The sequence below is a fragment of the Oryctolagus cuniculus genome, chromosome 12 (genome assembly GCF_051225735.1).
Source record: "Oryctolagus cuniculus isolate XC-2025 breed Fujian yellow rabbit chromosome 12, ASM5122573v1, whole genome shotgun sequence".
NCBI classification, from domain to species: Eukaryota; Metazoa; Chordata; class Mammalia; order Lagomorpha; family Leporidae; genus Oryctolagus; species Oryctolagus cuniculus.
Window position 1 is genome coordinate 118,223,006 of NC_142878.1, and position 21,961 is coordinate 118,244,966.

General features: G+C 41.1%; 2 long non-coding RNA genes across 3 annotated transcripts in view; one reads left to right on the plus strand and one right to left on the minus strand.

Annotated features, from left to right (window-relative positions):
* Positions 1–21,961, minus strand: part of LOC149123280 (uncharacterized) — a 264,057-nt gene that overhangs the window by 22,201 nt on the left and 219,895 nt on the right. The window lies entirely within an intron of this gene.
* The window catches only part of LOC127489224 (uncharacterized), a 37,548-nt gene that overhangs the window by 11,269 nt on the left and 4,318 nt on the right, over positions 1–21,961 (plus strand). The window lies entirely within an intron of this gene.

A 21,961-nucleotide genomic window follows, 5' to 3' on the forward strand; every position in this document is an offset into this window, starting at 1 on the left:
CTTGTACTTTTTAGAAGAACTGGAGGAGGCAACATTAAACAATAATATATAAAATAAGAATACTCTCTGACTCCCACTATTGTCCAGCAGTGGTCATGTTTCATCTTTTTTTTTTTAATGGTTTATTTATTAATGTGAAAGGAAGAGTTACAGAAAGAGGAGAGAGAGAGAGGTTCTGTCTGCTGATTCATTACACAAATGGCTGCATTGACTGCTGCTATGACAGTCTGAAGCCAGGATCCTGGAGCTTCTTCCATATCTCCTACGTGGGTGGAAGAGACCACACCCTTGGGTTATCTTCTGCTTTCTGATACCTTTGCAGGGAGCTGGGTGGGAAGTGGTACAGAGAAGTTTTGTACTGGCACCTATATGGGATTCCAGTGTTGCCATCAGTGGATTAACCTGCTACATCACAATGTTGACTCCAGTATTCTTTTTTATTGAACCAACCAAATAGGTGTTTTCAGGAGATTCTTTGAGTCTTGCAGGTATAAATTGTGTGCAAACAATCTTTTTATTTTTTTTTTAAGACTTAAAAGTTAAGCTATTGCCTGTAGTGCCAGCATCCCATATGGGTACCAGTCTCACTTCTTTGCATCATATTCTTGTTGATTTTTTCCCAACTTCACTTCCTGTGCCAGTGTCCACGCAGTCTTTCATGCACACATCATGGAACTGAACTCCACTTTCAACCCTCTGCATAACCAATTAGTACTGAATTGTGTTCACGCTTCCTGTCTTTTTCTTCACTATTCTGACTACTCTATGTCTAATGGTTAGTGATCACGTCTTCTCCAATATTTCCTCCCTATCTCTCCATTCTCCTTCCAGACGTTGACTCTCAAATTCAAATTTTCTGGGGGCTGGTGATGTTGCACCAGCATCCAATATGGGTACCTGTTTGTGTCCTGACTGCTCATTTTCTGATCCAGCTCTCTGCTTGTGGCCTGGGAACATAGTGTAAGATGGCTCAAGTGCTTGGGTTCTGGCACCCACATGGGAGATTTTGAAGGAGCTCCTGGCTCCTGGCTTCTGAGTGACTCAACTGTGGCCATTGAGGCCATTTGGGGAGTGAACCAGCAGATGGATGAAATATTTTCTATCCCTCCCTCTCTGTGTCTGTAATTGTACCTCTCAAATAAATCAATAAAATATTTTTTTAAATCTTGTCCCTTTTATCTGTTCTTTTTAAATTTTTATTTTTATTTATTTGAAAGTTAGAGTTACAGATAGATGTAGAGCCAGAGAGAGAGAGGTCTTCCTTCCACTGGTTCACTCCCCAAATGTCTTCAACAGCCAGAGTTGAGCTGATCCAAAGCCAGGAGCCAAGAGTTTCTTTTGGGTCTCCCACATGGGTATAGGGGCCCGTGTACTTGGGCCATCTTCCACTGTTTTCCTAGGCCATAGAAGAGAGCTGGGTTGGAAGTAGAGCAGCTGAGACTCAAACCAGTGCCCGTATGGGATGCTGGCACTGCAGGCTGGGGCTTTAACCCACTGTACCACAGTGCCAGCCCCAATAAAATCTTTAAAAAAATGCTAATCTTCTAAGATTATTTTCCATGTTTCTGTGCCCTGTTTGAGGACATAGGCAATACCCTTTATGTAAACAATAGCAATTACATTGATTTTTGGAAGGAAATATGAAAAAGATTATATATATATACTTTTGTTCATAAATAATTTTCAAAAACAGTGATTCATTCAGTTAACACTTCTTTGAACATGTTTACTGTTTTTTTCTCCTCACAGTCCAGGACCACTCACCTATGGTGCAGTTTGTAGTTCCCATCCCTTGGCCTAGTTTTTTCTTTGTCTTTTTGCCAGTGTGTTTTGCAATTTTGTATTCATGAGAATACATTGCTGAAGAGATAACCATCTATATCTTTTTTGTGAAGTGTAACCTGATGACACAAAAAAATTTTTATTTACTACTTATTTATTTATTTGAAAGAGAGTTACAGAGAGAGAATGAGATAGATCTCCCATATGCTGATTGCCACAAATTGCCACAATGGCTGAGAGAGAAGGAAGCATGGAGATCACCCATCAACTGGTCTTCTCCACAAATGCTCTACAATAGCCTGGGCTCAACCAGCTTGAGGCCTAGTGCCTACAACTCAAGCCAGGTTTGTCCCATGAATGGCAGGGTTCCAGATATTTGGCCCATTCCTGGATCTCTCCTAAGAGCACATTTCCAGGAAACTGGAATTTAGTGCTGAGGCAGGACTCAGAATCAGGCACTCAAATATAGGATGTGGGCATTCACAGAGGCATCGTAAGCACTAGACCAACTGCATCCCTGATTTTCCTGTGAGATACATTGTGGGCAGAAAATATCATATCATAGTTCAATTCTACAACAACTATTGAGGCTATTTGATGACCCAGCATATCATTTCTCTGGAAAATATTGCATACATACTTGCAGAGACTATGCATTCTCTTGCTGAATGAAGCGAGGTGGGATGTGTATGTGTGTAATCAATTAAATCAAAATGTTCCATGGTTTTTCAGTGTGTTTTAGTTGTCCTGTCTCTTATTCCAAGTAGTATATTGTCATGTTCAGGTACTGCTCTTGACCAGTCTACTCTTTATTTTTACTCACTTTTCATGAACTGTTCAACATGTTTCCTTAGAAATGTGTGTTCGTATAATTGTCATTTTGACCAGATTCACTGATGTTCTTGCTAGAGAAAATATGTCTTATTTGGCTCCATTAATATCTTTTGTTTTCAAGTCCATTCTGTCCAGTATTGGATTGTCCATATAGTATAGCCAGTTCTCTTATCATCATTCTGTTTTTTAAAAGAATAATTCATTTGAAAGGCAGAGTTGCAGAGAAGCAGAGAGAGAGAGAGTGTAATGGCATTAGAAAGCACAGCCTGTAATAGATTAGTAAGATGCTCACCAGTGGCAACACTAAACTTATGGTTTCTTTGGAAACAGTCCAATGTTCAGGACAACTTCAGGTAGGCAAGACAACATATTTTTTTTTTTAAGATTTATCTATCTATTTATTTATTTATTTATTTGAATGGCATAGCTGAGAGACAGAGAGAGAGAGAGAGGGAGTGAGAGAGAAAGGTCTTCCATCCACTGGTTCAATCCCCAGATGCCTGCAGTGGCTGGAGCTGCATTGAGCCAAAGCCAGGAGCCAGGTGCCATCTTTTACTGCTTTTCCAGGCCATAGCAGAGAGCTGGATCAGAAGTGTAGCAGCCAGGACTCAAAGCAGAGCTCATATGGGATGATTTATTTATTTGAAAGGCAGAGTCACAGAGAAAGGAAGGGTAGGGGAAAGGTCTTCCATCCAGTAGTTTACTCCCCAAATGGCTGCAAAGGCTGGAGCTGAGTCAGTCTGAAGCCAGGAGTCAGGAGCTTCTTCCAGATCAGCCACATATGTACAGGCTTCCACACACTTGGGCCAACTTCCATTGCTTTCCCAGGCCATGGCAGAGAACTGGATCAGAAGTGGGCAGCTGGGACTCAAACCAGCACACATATGGGATGTCGGCACTGCAGGCAGTGGCTTTACCCACTATGCCACATTGCTGGCCCTCAAATTTTATCCTGCTATGGATTGCATGGAGCATTTCTCTTTGTATTAATACAAAAAGTTTTTAAAAAGATTTTAATCCTATACACATTATATTGTTTTGTTTTTTAGTGTAACCTGATAATCTTTGCCTTTTTAAAATATTCTACTGAGAAATAGTTGTAGATACTTGTAGGGTATGATGTATTCATTTGATGAATGTTAATTCTGGGATTTGGGATTTTCAAATGAGAATTGTTCACATTCTTCACCTCATATTCTATGGTGGGAACATTTAAAAGCCTCTACAAGAGGGGAGGGAGTATTGAGTAGTTGCCCCCCTGAAGCCACACTATTTTTTTAGATTTATTTTGTTGGAAATAGGTACAGAAAAAGGTAGGGAGATCAATAGCTAGAAAGATAGATGTGTCTTCTATGCACTGGCTCACTCACGAAATGACAATTGCCAGAGTTGAGCTAATCCAAAGCCAGAGTCTTCTCCTGGGTCTCCTACATCAGTGCAGGGACCCAAGGACTTGGCCATCACCCGCTACTTTCCAAGGTGCCTTGCCAGGGAGCTGGATTGGAAGGGAGCAGCCAGGCTCCCATATGGGATGCAGATGCTGCAGGCTGGTACACCACAGCACAAGCCAAATCACTAATTTACAACTTCAAAATATTTCTACATGTCTTCAAAAGCAGAGGTGTTGAAATTAATATAATCATGACTGGTGCTGAGTTGTCATCCTAAACAATAAACAGAGTTACAAGGTAATAGCAGAATATTATGCTATAATTGACATTATATAAGAAACTAGAAATGTTGATTAATCATACATTAATAAGCCCCATAACACATTTTTTGAAAAAAGATTTATTTATTTATTTGAAAAGCAGAGTTACATAGAGGCAAAAGCAGAGAGAAAGTCTTCCATCCACTGTTCACTCCCCAAATAATTGTAACAGCCAGAGATGGGCCAATACAAAGGCAGAAGCCTTGGAGCTTCTTCCAGTTCTCCCCTGTGGGTGCAGGGTCCCAAGGACTTGGGCCATCTTCTACTGCTTTTCCAGGCCACAGCAGAGAGCTGGATTGGAAGTGGAGCTGCTGGGACTAGAACCAGCACCCATATGGGGTGCTGGCACTTCAGGCCATGGCATTAACCCACTGTGCCACAGTGCCAGCCCCTTAGTGCTTTTTTTAAAAAAGTTTTTTTCTTTACCTCAGAGTTCTGGAAATTTTTATCAAAATTAGTCAAAAACTTGTAATTAAGAACATTTGGGTCTGGCACTGTGGCTTAGCAGGTAAAGCTACTGCCTGCCATGCCAGCATCCCATATTGGGTGCTGGTTCGAGTCCCAGCTGCTCTGCTTCAGACCCAGCTCTCTGCTGTGACCTGGGAAAGCAGTAGAAGATGGCCCAAGTCCTTGGGCCCGTGCACTTGTGTGGCAGACTCAAAAGAAGCTCCTGGCTCCTGGTTTCAGATTGGCACAGCTCTGGCCATTCATCTGGAGTGAACCAGCAGATGGAAGACCTCACTCACTGCCTCTGCCTCTCTGTAACTTAGGTCATATATAAGGACCTTTGAAAGTCTTAATCTTGGCCTAGCACTGTAGCATAGCAGGTAAAGCCATTGCAAGCAGCTTTGGCATCCCTATGGGCTTTGGTTTGAGTCTCAGCTGCTTCACTTGTGGTCCAGCTCCCTACTGATATGCCTGGGAAGGCTGTGAAGGATGGTCTAAGTGCTTGAGACCCTGCAACCAAGTGGGAGACCCAGAAGAAACTCCTGGCTTTGGATCAGCCCAGCTCCGGCCATTGCAGCCATTTGAGGAGTAAACCAGTGGGTTGGATCTCTCTCTCTCTCTCTCTCTGTAACTCTTCCATTCAAATAAGATAAATCTTTTTTTTAAATCTCTCTTCTTTTCTCATATTCCCAGGTAAGAAGTCAGATTGCTTCACTTGCTCACCTGTTTGCCTTGAAATCCCATGCCCCACTCTCCCTCTGTCAGAGCCTCATTCACATTGTAGGTCAGAGGAGCATAAAGGGAAAGACATGGGGTCAGGAGACCAGCTCATCTTCCCAGGGCTGTCCCTGTCACATCAACCCCTGAAAGTGTTGTTGCTATGGCAACTCTCCAACCTGGAAGCTAGTGCTTCAGACTTCCTCTGACTGTAGGTCCCCATGTATCCCCTGGCCTCAGCAGGCACTCCAGATGCAGATTTGGTCCATGAGTACTGAAGTGCTGGCCAGGCAGAGGCAGGGCTAGCTCAAACTCCTGCCTATCACCCATTCTTTGTGTGTCAACAGCTGGAGCCAGCACCATGAGGCCACAAATATCTTCCCGCCTTCTGTGCCCTGCCTACCCTGTTGGCAAATGTGCAGTGAGGCCAGCCTCTGAGGCTTCTGCTATATCCTGGACAAATGGGTTCTAGTAGGGTGGGGCTTTTTCTCTTCACATGGTTTTGAAAGTGCAAAGATAGTGCTTGCCCACCTCTAGTCTTAGGGGATTTGTCATTTTCTGGGAGCATATACTCAGGAGGTTGGCAGCTGGGCACTTCTGAGCTGTGAAAAGGATTATTTATTTATTTATTTTGCCTTTTAAAAATTTTTATTTATTTGAAAGAATTATTTATTTATTTGAAAGAGAGAAGTAGAGACAGAGAGGTCTTCCATCCAATGGATCACTCCCCAGATGGCTGCAACTGCTAGAGCTGCACTGATCCAAAGCCAAGAGCCAGGAGCTTCTTCCAGGTCTCCCACAAGGGAGAGAGGGTCTTAATAATTACTTCATAATGCATGACAGTTTAGATAAGATGGTCTTGATGTTTGATCTTACCTAGAGGGACATACCTGTCGCTCCCCCTCTTTGCGGAGGAACGACACAGGACCCTGCACTGTTCTTTTGTCTGCTTGGCCCTCCCCGGGTTTGCTGCTGGTTCTTCCCGGGTTGGCTACCGACCCTTCCACCTCCGTGGAAGGGCGGTTCCCCCTGCCACTTTCCCCACTTCCGCAGGGGAGCGGCACACCACCGGCCAGCTCTCTCGGGGGCTGCTCAGATGTTCCTCAGGTGTTCCTGGTGCATGTTGTCTCTCTCCTCCTTTATAGTCCTCTTCCACCAATCCCAACTCTGCTACCCACACGCCGAGTACGCTGCTCTCCTCCAATCAGGAGCAGGATCAGCTCCTGCAGGTCATCACTCAAGTTGGCGAGAGACAGCTGCGTAGAAGCTGTTACTCCCTTCTCAGCGCCATATTGTGGGAGAGCAGATGCATAGAATAAGTCTTAATTCCAGTAACTTAGTCTAGTCCGAGTTGCTCCCCACAATACCTTTCCTTATGAGTATAATCTTATCTTTCTTTTTTATTTTATTTATTCTAAAGGTTTATTTTTATTTTATTTATCTGAAAGAATTACAAAGAGAAAGAGAAGTTCCCCATATGCTGGTTCACTCTGCAAATGGCCACATGAGTAGAACTATTCCAAAGCCAGGAGCAGAGCTTCTTCCTAGTTCTCCCACATGGATCCAGAGGCTCAAGGAGTTGTGCCATCCTCTGCTGCTTTCCCAGGTGCATTAGCAGGGAGCTGGACCAAAAGTGAAGCATCTGGGACTTGAACTGGCATCCATATGGTGAGCCAGCACTGCATGCTGGGGCTTTAACCTGCTGTGCCACAGTACCAGCCCTGGAAAACACTGTGATAACATGGCTGTAACCACAGATTTCTAGCTCTGGCCACCAAGGATTAGGGATGGGATTGAGCACCCCCTTGGCTGACCTTCCCAAAGGCTGCCTCTGTAGTCCACTTTAACAGAGATTAGGAGGAAGAAGAATTATTTAGGCAGCAGGACCAATGTAAGGATAGATGGCAGGCCAATTAATGGCTGCCTTACATAGGAGTCTTCCACCAAGGAGACCCAACAAAGCCGGTCTACCTCAAATGGTACTGATTGGCAATATGAGCAATCTGGGCATTGGGCAAGCAGCGGTCATGCTAGAAGATGGCTCGTGAAGGGGCCTGACAACTCTACCAAGAGCGACACTAGTGGAAATGGAACTGCCCTGGAGGTTGAAGGACTCCAGGGTCAGAGCTGCAGACCCTGTTGGCCCTCCCTAAACTGAAAAAGCCCTTCACTCTTCCCAACTTCCAAAGTAACCAGCATGGTTGAAGGGATGACCTAGGATCAGTAACATTGCAGGTAGAGCTCTAAATTTCTTTTAGAGATGTCACCTATTAAAACCAATCTATTCAGGCCAGCTCTCCTCCCAGGCCAGCTAGGTAATGGAAGTCAACAGGGTGTCTTCTCTAAGGAGGTTCCCACCTCATTTATGACGTCACTTCCAGTACCCCATGTGAAGAGTTAGATAGGTCTGGGCCTCACTTATACCTGGCTAGGCCTTAACATCAACCTGATAATTATCAAGCCTTTCTTGTCAGTTTCCTTTATCTCTCAATGGGAAAACTCCCTCTTGGTTTGGACAGCACCTTTCTTAGATACTCTAATACTGACTGTCTTGGTCTCTGTGTATCTAATTTGCTTGTTAGATTCATTTTCTCCAGACTTAGGCAGAGAAATTCTAGATGGTCATGCACATGAAACCTTGAATGGAGACAGTTTCTGTGAGCTGGCACTGCAGCCCCCTTGAGAGGCCAGCTTCTGCTGGAACGCTGTCTTGATCACAGGTCCCTACTTCGCCCCTATTCAGCTGGAAGAAAGCAGAACAGTCTTCGCCTTAACCCCTGACAGCAGCCAGGGTTCCATACACAGAGGGAGGAAATGAGGGGCCCCAGAACTAGACGCAGGCCAGACTAACTACCCGACAGCTCCTTGACTGCACATACACACTAAACAAAACAGGAGCACTCAGGCGTACATCTGTCTTCACATTAACTGTGCAGGACTCTTTTGCTCTCCTATATCCCTCTTTGTTCTCCTCATTTTGGCCATCTTTCCCACCATGGGCAATGTTTCTAATTTCTCCTTTTATCCTCATAATCATAATGCTTCCATTATTACCATGTACAATTAATATATTTCAAAAGTCTTTACAGGAGCACATGACTACTATATCCCCAGCAATTATGCAGGAAAAACCCAAGACTGCTCTTCAGTCAATCCAATCCAGAGTATAGATACCCACCCCATGTCAATGATTCATATCAGCAAGAAGTAACCAGAAAGAAACTGGCACCCCATGTCTTTATCTATACTCAGAGTCAGGACTGATGGAACAAGGACATAAGCCTCAGTCATTTCAGGTTCTTGTTATTTCTTTTGTTTTCTTCCTTCCTTCCTTCCTTCCCTCCTTCCTCCCTTCCTTCCTTCCTTCCTTCCTTCCTTCCTTCCTTCCTTCCTTCCTTCCTCCCTCCCTCCCTCCCTCCCTCCCTTCCTTCCTTCCTTTCATTCATTCATTCATTTCAGATTCTTCTGTTTCCTTCCTTCCTTCCTTCCTTCCTTCCTTCCTTCCTTCCTTCCTCCCTTTCAAGATTTATTTTTAATTTGAAAGAGTTACACAGAGAGAGAAGGAGAGGCAGAGAGAGAGAGAAAGAGGTCTTCTATCTGCTGCTTCACTCCTCATATGTCTGCAATGGCCAGAGCTGAGCTGATCGGAAGCCAGGAGTCAGGAACTTCCTCTGGGTCTCCCACGTGGGTGCAGGGGCCCAAGAACTTGGGCCATCTTCTACTGCTTTCCCAGGCCATAGCAGGGAGCTGGATAGGAAGTGGAGCAGCCATGTATCAAACCAGTGCCCATATAGGGTGCTGGCACTGCAGGCGGTGGCTTTACTCACTATTCCACAGTGCCAGCCCCTATATTTTATAAGAAGTTATTTTAAAAGTTTCATGGACAATACACATTATCATTTAATTTTATAACCATGAAATTTTGAGTACTTTTATATAAAGCATTGTTAAAGAACTAAAAATCATGAGGATTATAGAATTTATGTATGTAAATTCCACAGAAGAGAAAAAGCTGCCTAACCTGGACCTCCATATCTGTTCAAGCTGATGTACTAAGACTTTTAAATTGGTATAATGATTGAAAATTTTAGAGGTTCCCAAAACAGATGTGCCTATTTTTATTCTATTTGATTGTAAGTAAAATATGCAACTTGTTTTTTATTATTATTATTTTTAAAATAAAATTAGGCCCAGCACTGTGAAAATAGTGGGTAAAGCCAGCAACTATGGTGCTGGTATCCCATATGGCCACCAGTTCAAATCCCAGATGGTCCAAGTATTTGGGGTCCTGCACCTCTGTGGGCAACCCAGAAGGAGCACCTGGCTTCTGGATATGGATTAGCCCAGCCCTGGCCATTGTGGCCATTTGGGATGTGAACCAACAAATGGAACCAATCTCTCTCTCTCTTTCTCTCTCTTTCTCTGTACTCTCACTATAGCTATCTCTATAATTCTTTCAAATACATTTAAAAAATCTCCATCAAAATGGGTTTAAATATTTTCAGCTATTTCCTACAATACAGAAGTATAAAGGACCTTTGAAGAAACATGAAAGAATTCTTTTTTTTTTTTTTTTTTGACAGGCAGAGTGGATAGTGAAAGAGAGAGAGACAGAGAGAAAAGTTTTCCTTTGCTGTTGGTTCACCCTCGAATGGCCACCGTGGCCAGTGCACTGCAGCCGGTGCACCGTTCTGATCCAAAGCCAGAAGCCAGGTGCTTCTCCCGGTCTCCCATGTGGGTGCAGGGCCCAAGCACTTGGGCCATCCTCCACTGCACTTGCTGGCCACAGCAAAGAGCTGGCCTGGAAGAGGGGCAACTGGGACAGAATCCAGCGCCCCGACCGGGACTAGGACCTGGTGTGCCGGTGCCACAGGTGGAGGATTAGCCTATTGAGCTGTGGCGCTGGCCTAAAGAATTCATTTTAACTTTGGATAAAATCACCTATTTTTTCTCTTTTTAAGGATATATTGCACTCATTTGAAAGGCAGATTTGTAAGGAAGGAGAAACAGAGTCAGAGACTTTCTATCTGCTGCTTCACTCCCCAGATGGCTGCAATGGCCAGAGCTGGTTAAAACCAAAGCCAGGAGAAAGAAGCTTCATCCTGGTCTTCCATGTGGATGGTGGGGACCCAATCATGTGGGTCATTTCAGCTGCTTTCCCAGGCCATTGGCTGGGTGCTGGATAGGAAGTGGAGCATCAGGACCTGAACAGGTACCCATATGAGATGCCAGCATTGCAGATAGGACATAACCTCTTCAGCCACATTGATGAGCTCCTAAAATCACCTATTTCCAAAGAGTTTATTTTTATTTATATTCTTTTTATAAAAGACTTATTTGTTTATTTCAAAGTCAAAGTTTACAGAGAAGAGGGAAAGACAGAGAGATCTTCCATCATCTGGTTCATTCCCCAAATGGCTACAAAGGCAGGGGTTGGGTTAGGTCAAACCAGGAGCTTTTTCCAGGCCTGCCACATGGATGAAGGAGCCCAAGCACTTGGCCATTTCTCTGATGTTTCCCCAGGCCATCATCAAGGAGCTGGATCAGAAGTGTAGCAGCCAGAACTTGAACTGGCACCCATATAGGACTTCATTCTTACAAATGGTGGCTTAAATGCTAGACCCTCCTTATATTCTTTATAAAATTATTTTAAAAGTCTCCTTCTAAATAAACAAAAGATATCTCTATTATTTATGAAGGTTAGTGTTCAATTTATTAACTGTCTCTATTTACAAGTCAAGCTAACACCAGCATTTGTTCGAAGACCCAAATGGAGGGCAGTGCCATGATGCAACAGGCTAAAGCCCTAGCCTGCAGCACTGGCATCCCTTATGGGCACCAGTTCGAGTCTTGGCTGCTCCTCTTCTGATCCAGCTTTCTGCTATGGCCTGGGAAAGCAGTGGAAGATGTCCCAGGTCCTTGGGCCCCTAACCCACATGGGACACCTGGAAGAAGCTCCTGGCTCCTGGCTCCTGGCTCCTGGATTGGATCAGTTCAGCTCTGGCTGTTGCGGTCATTGGGGAGAGAACAAGTGGAATGGAAGACATCTTCTTGCTCTGCCTCTGGCTCTGGCTCTACCTCTCTCTGTTACTCTTTCAAGCAAATAAAATACATCTTTAAAAAAGAAACTTAAATGAGTCCTACCCCTTGGGCATAAACTCAGCTAAATCTACAGTGTCGTGTCTGTAATCTGTCCATAGTGAAACTCAAGTCTGGTGCATATCTCTCTTCAGCTAGACATTACTGTGTCCTTCCTTTAAGAATCAAGAACAGGGGCCAGCATTTGGTGCAGATTAAGCAGCTGCTCACAATGCTGGCATCCCAGATGAACTCAGGTTCAAGTGCCAGTTCTGATCCAGTTCACTACTAATGTGCCTAGGAAAGCAGCAGAACATTACTGAAGTACTTGGGCACCTCCCACCTATATGGAAGAACCAGTTGGAGTTCCATGCTCCTGGTTTTTGCCTGGCCTAGTCCCAGCAATGGTAGTTATTTGGGGAGTGAACCAGCAGGTGGACGATCTCTCTCTCCCTCTATCTCTCTTTCTCTCTCTCTCTTTCCCTATCTCACCCTCTCCCTCCTCTGTAAATCTGACTTTCAGATAAGTAAATAAATAAATCCTTTTAAAAAAAGAAACCAAGAAAGCAAAATAGGTTCAAGAAAAAACTAAATAAATATTTTAATAGAGTCCAGAACAGACTATAAATGTGCTATAACTGCACATTTGTCACTATGATGTGCTGAATAAAAATAATTAATGTATATTATCCTGTACTTATTTGGATGATTGATTACTGGTAATTAGTATTTAGTTTTAAAGAAAAAATTTCAAGTGACAATACTCATCATCAGGAAAAAGTTGAAACAAAGCACTCTCTTAATCTCACAAAGTCATGTGGATAGGAGAAGACATATCTGGTTTTTTCTAAGCAGCCTTCCTAAAATTTATAAGTTTTTTCAGGCAAGAGTTAATTTGATCATCATAGAAAGTTCTTTGAAGGCTCTTGTTAAACTTGTTCCTCTTTGAAAAAGTAAATTTTACTGCACGATACTGCAGGAGGTAAATTTTTGATTTATAGGAAATCTGAAAACCAATTATGATTAGTCTCTATTTTCTGATTTACTTTATAGAACAGAAATTACACAGATAAATGTAACTAGGTCTAATTTTTTTAAAATATTTACTTATTTATTTGATAAGCAGTCACAGATAGACAAGGGGAAAGACCAAGAGAGAGGTCTTCCATTTGCTAGTTCACTCCCCAAATGGACACAATGGCCAGAGCTGGACCAACTCAAAGCCAGGAGCCATGAGCTTCTTCATACATGGGTGCAGGGGTTCAAACACTTGGGCCATCTTCCACTGCTTTCCCAGGTCATTAGCACAGAGCTGGATTGGAAGTGGAGCAGCCGAGACATGAACCAGCACCTGTATGAGATACCAGTGCCACAGGCAGAGGCTTAATGATTATGGCACAGCACCAGCCCCCACTTTATCTAAATTTACAGTAAACCCATGAGTTGTACCACAATGCTGTTTTCTTTTCTTTCTTTCTTTCTTTCTTTCTTTCTTTCTTTCTTTCTTTCTTTCTCTCTTTCTCTCTTTCTCTCTTTCTCTCTTTCTCTCTTTCTCTCTTTCTCTCTTTCTCTCTTTCTCTCTCTCTCTCTCTCTCTTTCTCTCTCTCTTTCTCTCTTTCTCTCTCTCTTTCTCTCTCTCTTTCTCTCTCTCTTTCTCTCTCTCTTTCTCTCTCTCTTTCTCTCTCTCTTTCTCTCTCTCTTTCTCTCTTTCTTTCTCTCTTTCTTTCTATTTCTTTTCTTCTTTCTTTCGGTTAATTTTTCTGTGTCATGAATCTTGCACATTGCATCCAAGGACATGGACCAGGGAGAGAGGCTTATGATTACTGTGTGCAAGAACTCTCCTCTTGAGGGTCAAAGCATCTGACAAGGAAGCTCTCCTAGATTAAGTCCTCAAGTGCCTCTCTCAATAACAAGCAAGAGAAGGTGTGCTAACTGGAGAGCATCTTTGGTTGAATTAACTCTGGGAGGTCTGAGTGTTACTGGAGTCCTCATTGGGCTATAATAATGGGTCATGAGTCATTTGAATGTGACTAATCACCACTAGAGGGCGCTGTAGGGTCAATTACATTTTCAAAGTCATTGACACCTGATTCCCCACTGTTGTCCCTGGCTGCTCTTTTGGGGAAGAAAATCTGCTCCACTTTCAGGATACTTAAGTCCAGCAGTGGAGGAAGCATAATTGAAAGAGCCCACAGCTGAGATAAAGGCAAAAAGACACTTGCTTCCATGTGAGAATGACTGAAAAAACTGTCTTGGTTGGGTAAAGCTCGTCATGGAGAGGATCAAGGACCTCTGCGTCTCCAAGCGTATTTCTACCTCCCAGCTGTGAACCCATAATAGGGCATCCATTGAATAAACAGTGATTCCATACTTCTATGTGGTGCTTCTCTGCTTAACATTGCCATATATTTTTACCTAGCATGATTAATTTTATCACTTCTGCCTGACAACACTCAACAATTTACACACTGTGCTCTGCATTTGCACACACTGCCAGCACTTTCACTTGATGTGCATTATAAACCTGATAAATTGCCCTAATGATTTTTATTATTCCATCAGTGTAAAAATGCCAGTGTCATGTTCTTTAATAAGTTTGGCATAATACTGAAAGGAGGGAGCCTTTGCCATTGAAGACACTGTATTTGTGCTCACTAGTATTACCTAGATTAGGAGTAGTGCTATCCTCTGGTTATACTTTCAATTTGAACTAAATTCTAAAACATGAATGAGATTACTGATTATGAAGATGAAGCTGAAGAGAAGGAAGCCAAGACTGGGCACTCTGGTGGTGTGAGTGAGCTGTTTATGGGTGAACTGTTCTTAATACAAAACCTGCTGCTGCGGGTTTGCCAAGTTATGTACCTCTCAATAACCTTTTTCACGTATCTTTAAGAATTCTGTCACAAATATCATCCTTTAATTTCACTTTCACAGTTACAGAAAATGAAGTTTTGAACAAAGCTGCTGATTATGGATTTCAATTATTTGCAGAAAATCTGTCTTGCTAATGTGTGAATCACTGATGCTAAAATATTCCTCTTATCTCTCGCAGCAAGAAACTTTCATTGCCCACACTGTTGCTGGTGCTATAGAAACTTAGAGTGCTGAAGGTGTAGTCCAAAATGGGGACTGTCATGATGAAATTCTCTGAGTGCATTATTTTAATATCATGCATTTTAAATAATCATTTATTGCATTTTTGTGTTGCTATTGACTAACTCACAGTATCATGTTATCCTTTGCCTGTTCAGCTGAGCTATACTGCAATCTTCTTTAGGGACATGATCATCACTTTTTACCCAGAGATCAGTATTCATTACACATCTCCTCTGAGTTAGGCAAGTATCAAGGAATGAGGTTGTGTTGGTAAATAATTTACTTATACTGTGTGTTCTGTGGAATTTAAAGTTTAAAAGAGATAATTTATCATAACCACCTCAAAGGTCCTTTGGTACATCTTTCTGAATCACTTATGGATGAGAACTCCTTTGAAAGAAGAAATGAAGTAGGTGACACATGGAGCCACTGCCTGTAATGCCAGCATCTCATGTGAGCACTGGTTTGAGTCCCAGCTGCTCCATTATGATCCATCTCCCTGTTACTGCATCTATTTGGGGAATGAACCAGCAGATGGAAGATCTCTATCTCCACTGCAACCTTCTCTCTCTGTATCTCTGCCTTTCAAACAAATACTGTAAATCTTATTTTAAAAGATCTTAGGGTCCAGCACTGTGGCATAGGGGGCTTAGCCTCTGCCTGTGGTGCCAGTTTGAGTTCCATCTGTTCTTCTTCCTATCCAGCTCTCTGCTTTGGCCCAGAAAAGCAGTAGAAGATGGCCCAAATGCTTGGGCTCCTGCACCAATATGGGAGAGAAGAGTGAAGCTCCAGGCTTCTGGCCCCTGGCTTCAGATCAACCCAACTCAGTCTGTTGTGTCTACTGGGAAGTAAACCAGTGGACAGAAGATTTTTCTCTTTGTCTCTCCCTTTGTTTGTAACTCTACCTCTCAAATAAAATAATAATTTTTTATAAAAAAGTTGAGTCTCACATTTGGAAGTTTTAGTAATTTTGATGGGTTGAGAGGAAATTTGTAAAGTTTGTGATACAACTGGGAGCCTTCTGAGTCCTAGCATGTACGAAGAGAATAGCAAGCAGACAGTTGGTAGACAAGACCTAATAGCATTGTCTTTCTGAAGACCACAGTAAGTCCTATGGTCCCTGTTCAAAGGTCATGGGAAACCATCCACACGGTTGAAAGAGGAGTGTGACTTGATGAGATTTTTGTTTGTAAAATGGCCTTAGTACTAAAGAACATCTCCAGAGAAAACATAGAGGAGTACAGCTGAATGGTAAATCTTCATTAATAGTAACAAGATTTGATGAAAGAAATGGCACCTTTAAGGGAAATGTAATTCAGGGAAGGGAGATAAGAACTAGTGAATCTTTTCTCCTAGGATGGTACTTACACCAACTGTAGATATTGGGGCCCTAATTTGGTGTGTTGAAGAGGATTCCACTAGGATCTGGAATAACTTGAGCATCAGAACACATAATTTCAGACTGTAATACATTTAACAAGATAAGAATCTATGAACTCCTAGTGATATAGTACATAATGACACACTAACTAGGACAGAAGAGTGAGCCCTTAGCTTTGATGCTAGATCAAAATATAATAAATATAAATGACATGCTTATTAACATTTCTATGGTCCTGTTTCTAAGAGGAACCATAAATAATTAGAATTTGCAGACACTAAACACACAAAATATGTCATTAAAACAAAAATTATTTTAACACCCATTATAAATTAAACCTGTTTGATTTAAAATGACCAAAAACTCACAATTGTAGCCAAATTTACACACACACAGAGTTTATTTGCTTTTCATATCCAATGTAGTGCATCTCACTATAGTATGCTACTTCAAGACCAAAGATGCTTCTATCTTATAAGTTCACCTAGGCAGAATACATTGGTTTCATTTGCTCAGGCTAAAATGAGAAATTTTGGAAAGCATGAAAATAATTTCTTAACATTCTTATAGAGATAGGCATGTGATATTTTGATGTTTCTACTGGAAGTCAAGATTGTCCAGTTGAGCTACTTAGTGCCATAGGGGCTATATAAAATGAATCATGCAGATATTTAGAAAGTATAAGTCTTCTGGTCACCAAATAGTTTTTTGATTCTTTTAATGTAAAAAGATTCTCATAATGTAAAAAGACAAATTGTATAATCAACTTTAAATATGAAATGAGAAAAAAATTGTAGTCACTAACATGTACACATGTTTCAAAATGTCTGTAGGCTATTAATATAGAAGTTTTTGCAAAAAATTAAATTCATGCATTATGAGAAATCTTATAAAGTTCAGAAAAAATACTTATGAAAAAACTGCATGGAATTCAAAGTTTTCAACAAAATAGATATCTTTTAGTTTCATTTACTCATGATTTTTAAAATTAGTCTCATATATAATATATGCATCAAAACCATATATAGTGGAAAAACCTTCATATATTTATTTTTCTAGATACATACATGCATGCTCTAACATTAGAACAGGATAATGATAGGAGATACTAAGCAGTCAGTAATCTGGAGGAATATAAATGTTCTCAGGAAGTCATGAGTAGAAGCTCTCAGAGTTTACAATAATTGGTAGGAACTTTCTTAATTAGAACTCCTGATCTGGCTTCTAAAAGTGGCTTCCTAGACTTTACCTAGTCCCTCAGATAATTTTTTAAATATCTGGAATCTTCCTTTTTTCCTGATCAAATATAGCAGTGTCTGAAATTAGTGTTGGACCTCATACTCCTTGAGGGTCTACATAGCCTTGCAAGCATGCTTTATGGACGTGAGTGAGAAGACACATAGCATTGTTTTAAACAGTTTCTTTTTTAATGATATATATTCATTTGAAAGTCAAATTTAGAGACAGAGGGAGAGACAGATCTTCCATCCACTGTTTCATTTCCCATATGGGAGCAGTAGTCAACTGGCTGGATCAGACTAAAGCCAGGATCCAGGAACTCCATCCATGTCTCCCAAGGTATGCAAAGGCCAAAGTGCTTAGGCCACTTTTGGTTTCTCTCCCAGGTGTATTAGCAGGGAGCTGGATTGAAGTGGAGCAACTGTGCCACAGAAAAGCACCCGTACAGGATACCTGAATTGCAGGTGTTGGCTTAATCTGTTGTGCCAAAGTGCCAGTCCCAGATACTGTGATAGGTCATCTTAGACAATATGTGCTACTCAAACTGTGTCAATTTTCTTATTGTTTTGTGTTGAAGTATCACATCGTAAATATAGATATATTTTAATATATATTAAGTATATAGATATTTCTCAAATCTCTATAATTTTTGAGTCCTCATATATCCATCTCTTTCATCCTCCTCTTTCCCTCACTCTACATTATTATTGTCAGTGTTTAATTATATGAGAAACAAGTGAAATGCCAGATACCAAAACAAATTTAATTCTTGAATTATTACCTTGAGTTGGGGTTTTCTTGTGGCAACTATTTATTTTGAGGTTTTGGTTTTTTAAATTTAAGAATAAACTTAGCAATCTCTACACATGATTATCTAAGTGTGTCAATTGTTTCCATTTTGCAGCTTTGGCAGCATCATTCTCTCATGTGTGCATGTATTTTTCCTAAACCATTGAGGAGAAGTGAAGACTACCCTTTTACTATCAAGTAGTTCTGTGTCTAGTTTCTACAAAAAATATGCCTTTTTAAAGTAATATCCATATAATAATGATTATGAAAGCCAAAAAAGTTAATATTCATGCAACATTATTACCTAATTCAAAGTAATCTCTTCTAAAGCATAGCCATATGAATACTTAATGTGGCAACTCTACCAAAGCACAAGGACATCCTTCTTGAGTATTTGTGGAAAATTATGTAGTTAAAAGTGATTGTGGGTGACTTTCGACAATTCTTTATCTAATCATATAACTGCATGTACACACCAATATATGTAAAATATTATCAATATAAAAATTTGGAAAGTTCAGAAAAATTAAAAAAGAAACTATATCATTTGAGATAAACCTTTGTGCCTTTACACACATATATATTTCAGTGTGAATATAATATATAATAGACTTGATATTTTTATTTTTGTTTTACATTTGATGAGAGCAGTATTTTTATTTCATATTATATATTCAACAGGCAGAGAGATGGTAGGGTGGATGACATAAAGACAGACAGAACTCTCACTGTCTGGTTTGTTCCCCAAATGCTTGCAAATTCTGGGGTTGACCTGGGACCAAAACAAGAGCCATGAGCTCAGCCTATGTCTCCCATGTGAGTGGCAATAACTCAGGTACTTGAATTATCATCTGCTACCTCCAAGTATGTATACTAGTAGGGAGCCTGAAATGGCAATAGAACTGAGACTCAAAGCCAGCCACACTGACATGGGATATAAGCACCCAGATAGGCATCTAAACTGCTAGGCCAAAGGCTTGACCCTGAGAACAGTATTTTAATATGTTGCAACATATCATAAAATATTTAACCAGTCCCATACCACACTATTCAGCAATATATATTTTGAGGTTTTAAAACAATGAAGACATTTATATATATGCACTTTTAGCTCTTAATGTTCCCTTAGGTTAATTATTAAAAATATGATTTGATTTTCATTTCACTGATTGCTAGTGATCTTGAACATTTTTTCATGCATCTGTTGGCCATTTGGATTTCCTCTTTTGAAAAATGTCTATTGGCCGGCGCCACGGCTCAATAGGCTAATCCTCTGCCTTGTGGCGCCGGCATACCGGGTTCTAGTCCCGGTTGGGGCGCCGGATTCTGTCCTGGTTGCCCCTCTTCCAGGCCAGCTCTCTGCTATGGCCCGGGAGTGCAGTGGAGGATGGCCTAGGACCTTGGGCCCTGCACCTGCATGGGAGACCAGGTGAAGCACCTGCCTCCTGGCTTCGGATCAGCGCGCTGCACTGGCCGCAGCGTGCCAGCCGCGGTGGCCATTGGAGGGTGAACCAATGGCAAAGGAAGACCTTTCTCTCTTTCCCTCTCTCACTGTGCACTCTGCCTGTCAAAAAAATTAATTAAAAAAAGAAAAATGTCTATTTAGGTCCTTGGCCCACCTCTTAAGTGGGTTGTTTGTTTTGTTATTGTGGAGTTTCTTGATCTCTTTGTAGATTCTGGTTATTAATCCTTTGTTGGTTGCATAATTTGCAAATATTTTTCCCATTCTGTTGGTTGCCTTTTCACTTTCCTGACTGTTTATTTTGAAGTACAGAAACTTCTCAATTTGATGCAATCCCAAATGTTAATTTTGGCTTTCACTGCCTGTGCCTTTGGGGTCTTTTCCAAAAAGTCTTTGCCTGTGCCTATATCTTACAGCATTTCTCTGATGTTCTCTAATAATTTGATGGTGTTGGGTCATAGATTTAGATCTTTAATCCATGTTGAGTGGATTTTTGTGTAAGATGTAAGATAGGGGTCTTGCTTCATGCTTCTGCATGTGGAGCTCCGGTTTTCCCAGCACCATGTGTTGAATAGACTGTCTTTGCTCCAGGAATTGGTTTTAGGTCCTTGATCAAATATAAGTTGGCTGTAGATGTTTTGATTGATTTCTGGTGTTTCTATTCTGTTCTATTTTTCTATCCATCCCTTTCTGCATCAATACAATGCTGTTTTGATTATAACTGAATGGCTTACATAAAGAAATCAACTAACAACAAATGCTGGTGAGGATGTGGGGAAAAAGGGACACTAACCCACTGTTGCTGGGAATGCAAACTGGTAAAGCCACTATGGAAGTCAGTTTGGAGATTCCTCTGAAACCTGAATATAGGTCTACCATACAACCCAGCCATCTCACTCCTTGGAATTTACCCAAAAAGGAAATTAAATTGGCAAATAGAAAAGAGCTGTCTGTACCTCAATGTTCATTGCAGCTCAATTCACAATAGCTAAGACATGGAATCAACCAAAATGACCATCAACAGAAGACTGGATAAAGAAATTATGGGATATGTACTCTATAGAATACTATACAGCAGTAAAAAAAAAATGAAATCTGGCCATTTGCAACAAAATGGAGGAATCTGGAAAACATCATGCTGAGTGAAATAAGCCAATCCCAAAGGGACAAATATCATATGTTCTCCCTGATCTGTGACAACTAACTGAGCACCTAAAAGGAAACCTATTGAAGTGAAATGGACACTATGAGAAACAGTGACTTCATCAGCCCTTGTCCTGACTGTCGTGGAACAACATATTATTTTATTCCTTTTAGTGTTTTTTTTTTAATTCTTCTTAATACTGTTGATTGAACTCTTTAATTAACACACAATTATTCTTAGTCATTTAAATTTAAGTGAAAAGTGGTCACTGTTAAACATAAGAGTGGGAATAAGAGAGGGAGGAGATGTACAGTTCGGCACATGCTCAAATAGAATTACCCCTCATGATAGAGCTAGAAATGTGCCAGGGGAATTCTAATTCATTCCAATCAAGGTGGCATGTACCAATGCCATCTTATTTGTTAAAGTGATCCATTAAAGTTCATAATTGATTGAAAAGATAGGATTAATTGTCAAAGGGATTACATAAATCATACCAGTGTGTGCAAATAATTGATAGAATAAAAAGGAGAGAATGATCCTACATAGGAAGCAGGATACACAGCAGACTTATAGAATGGCAAAAACCCTAAGCATCACTCTTGTCTCAGAATCAGCCCTTAAGTCATTCTGATCTGGCTAAAAATCCCATGAGAGTTTCTCAGGCATGGAAAGCCAAGACATTGTGGCAAAAAAATTGACCTAAATGAAAGATCTCTGTGAGTGAGATCCCAGCAGAAAGAATGGACCATCAAAGAAGGCAGTACCTTTCTCTGAAGGCAGGAGAGAACTTCCACTTTGACCATGGCCTTGTCTAAATAAGATCAGAGTTGGTGAACTCAAGAGGCTTCCATAGCCTTGGCAGCTCATGTCAAGAGCCTCGGGTGATTACTGACATCATAAATAAGAATGTCAATTGTTAAATCAACAATGGGAGTCACTGTGCACCTGGTCCCCATGTAGGACCTCTGCCCTTAATGTGTTGTACTATGCGAATTAGTGGTAAAACCACTACTCAAACAGTACTCTATACTTTGTGTGTCTTTGTGGGTGCAGTCTGTTGAAATCTTTATGTAGTATATACTAAGTTGATCTTCTGTATATAAAGATAATTGAAAATGAATCATGATGAAGAATGGGATGGGAGAGGGAGTGGGAGATGGGATGGTTGCAGGTGGGAGGGTGGTTATGGTGGGGAAAAGCCACTATAATCCAAAATTTGTACTTTGGAAATTTATATTTATTAAATAAATGTTGAAAAAATATAATTTGGGGTGG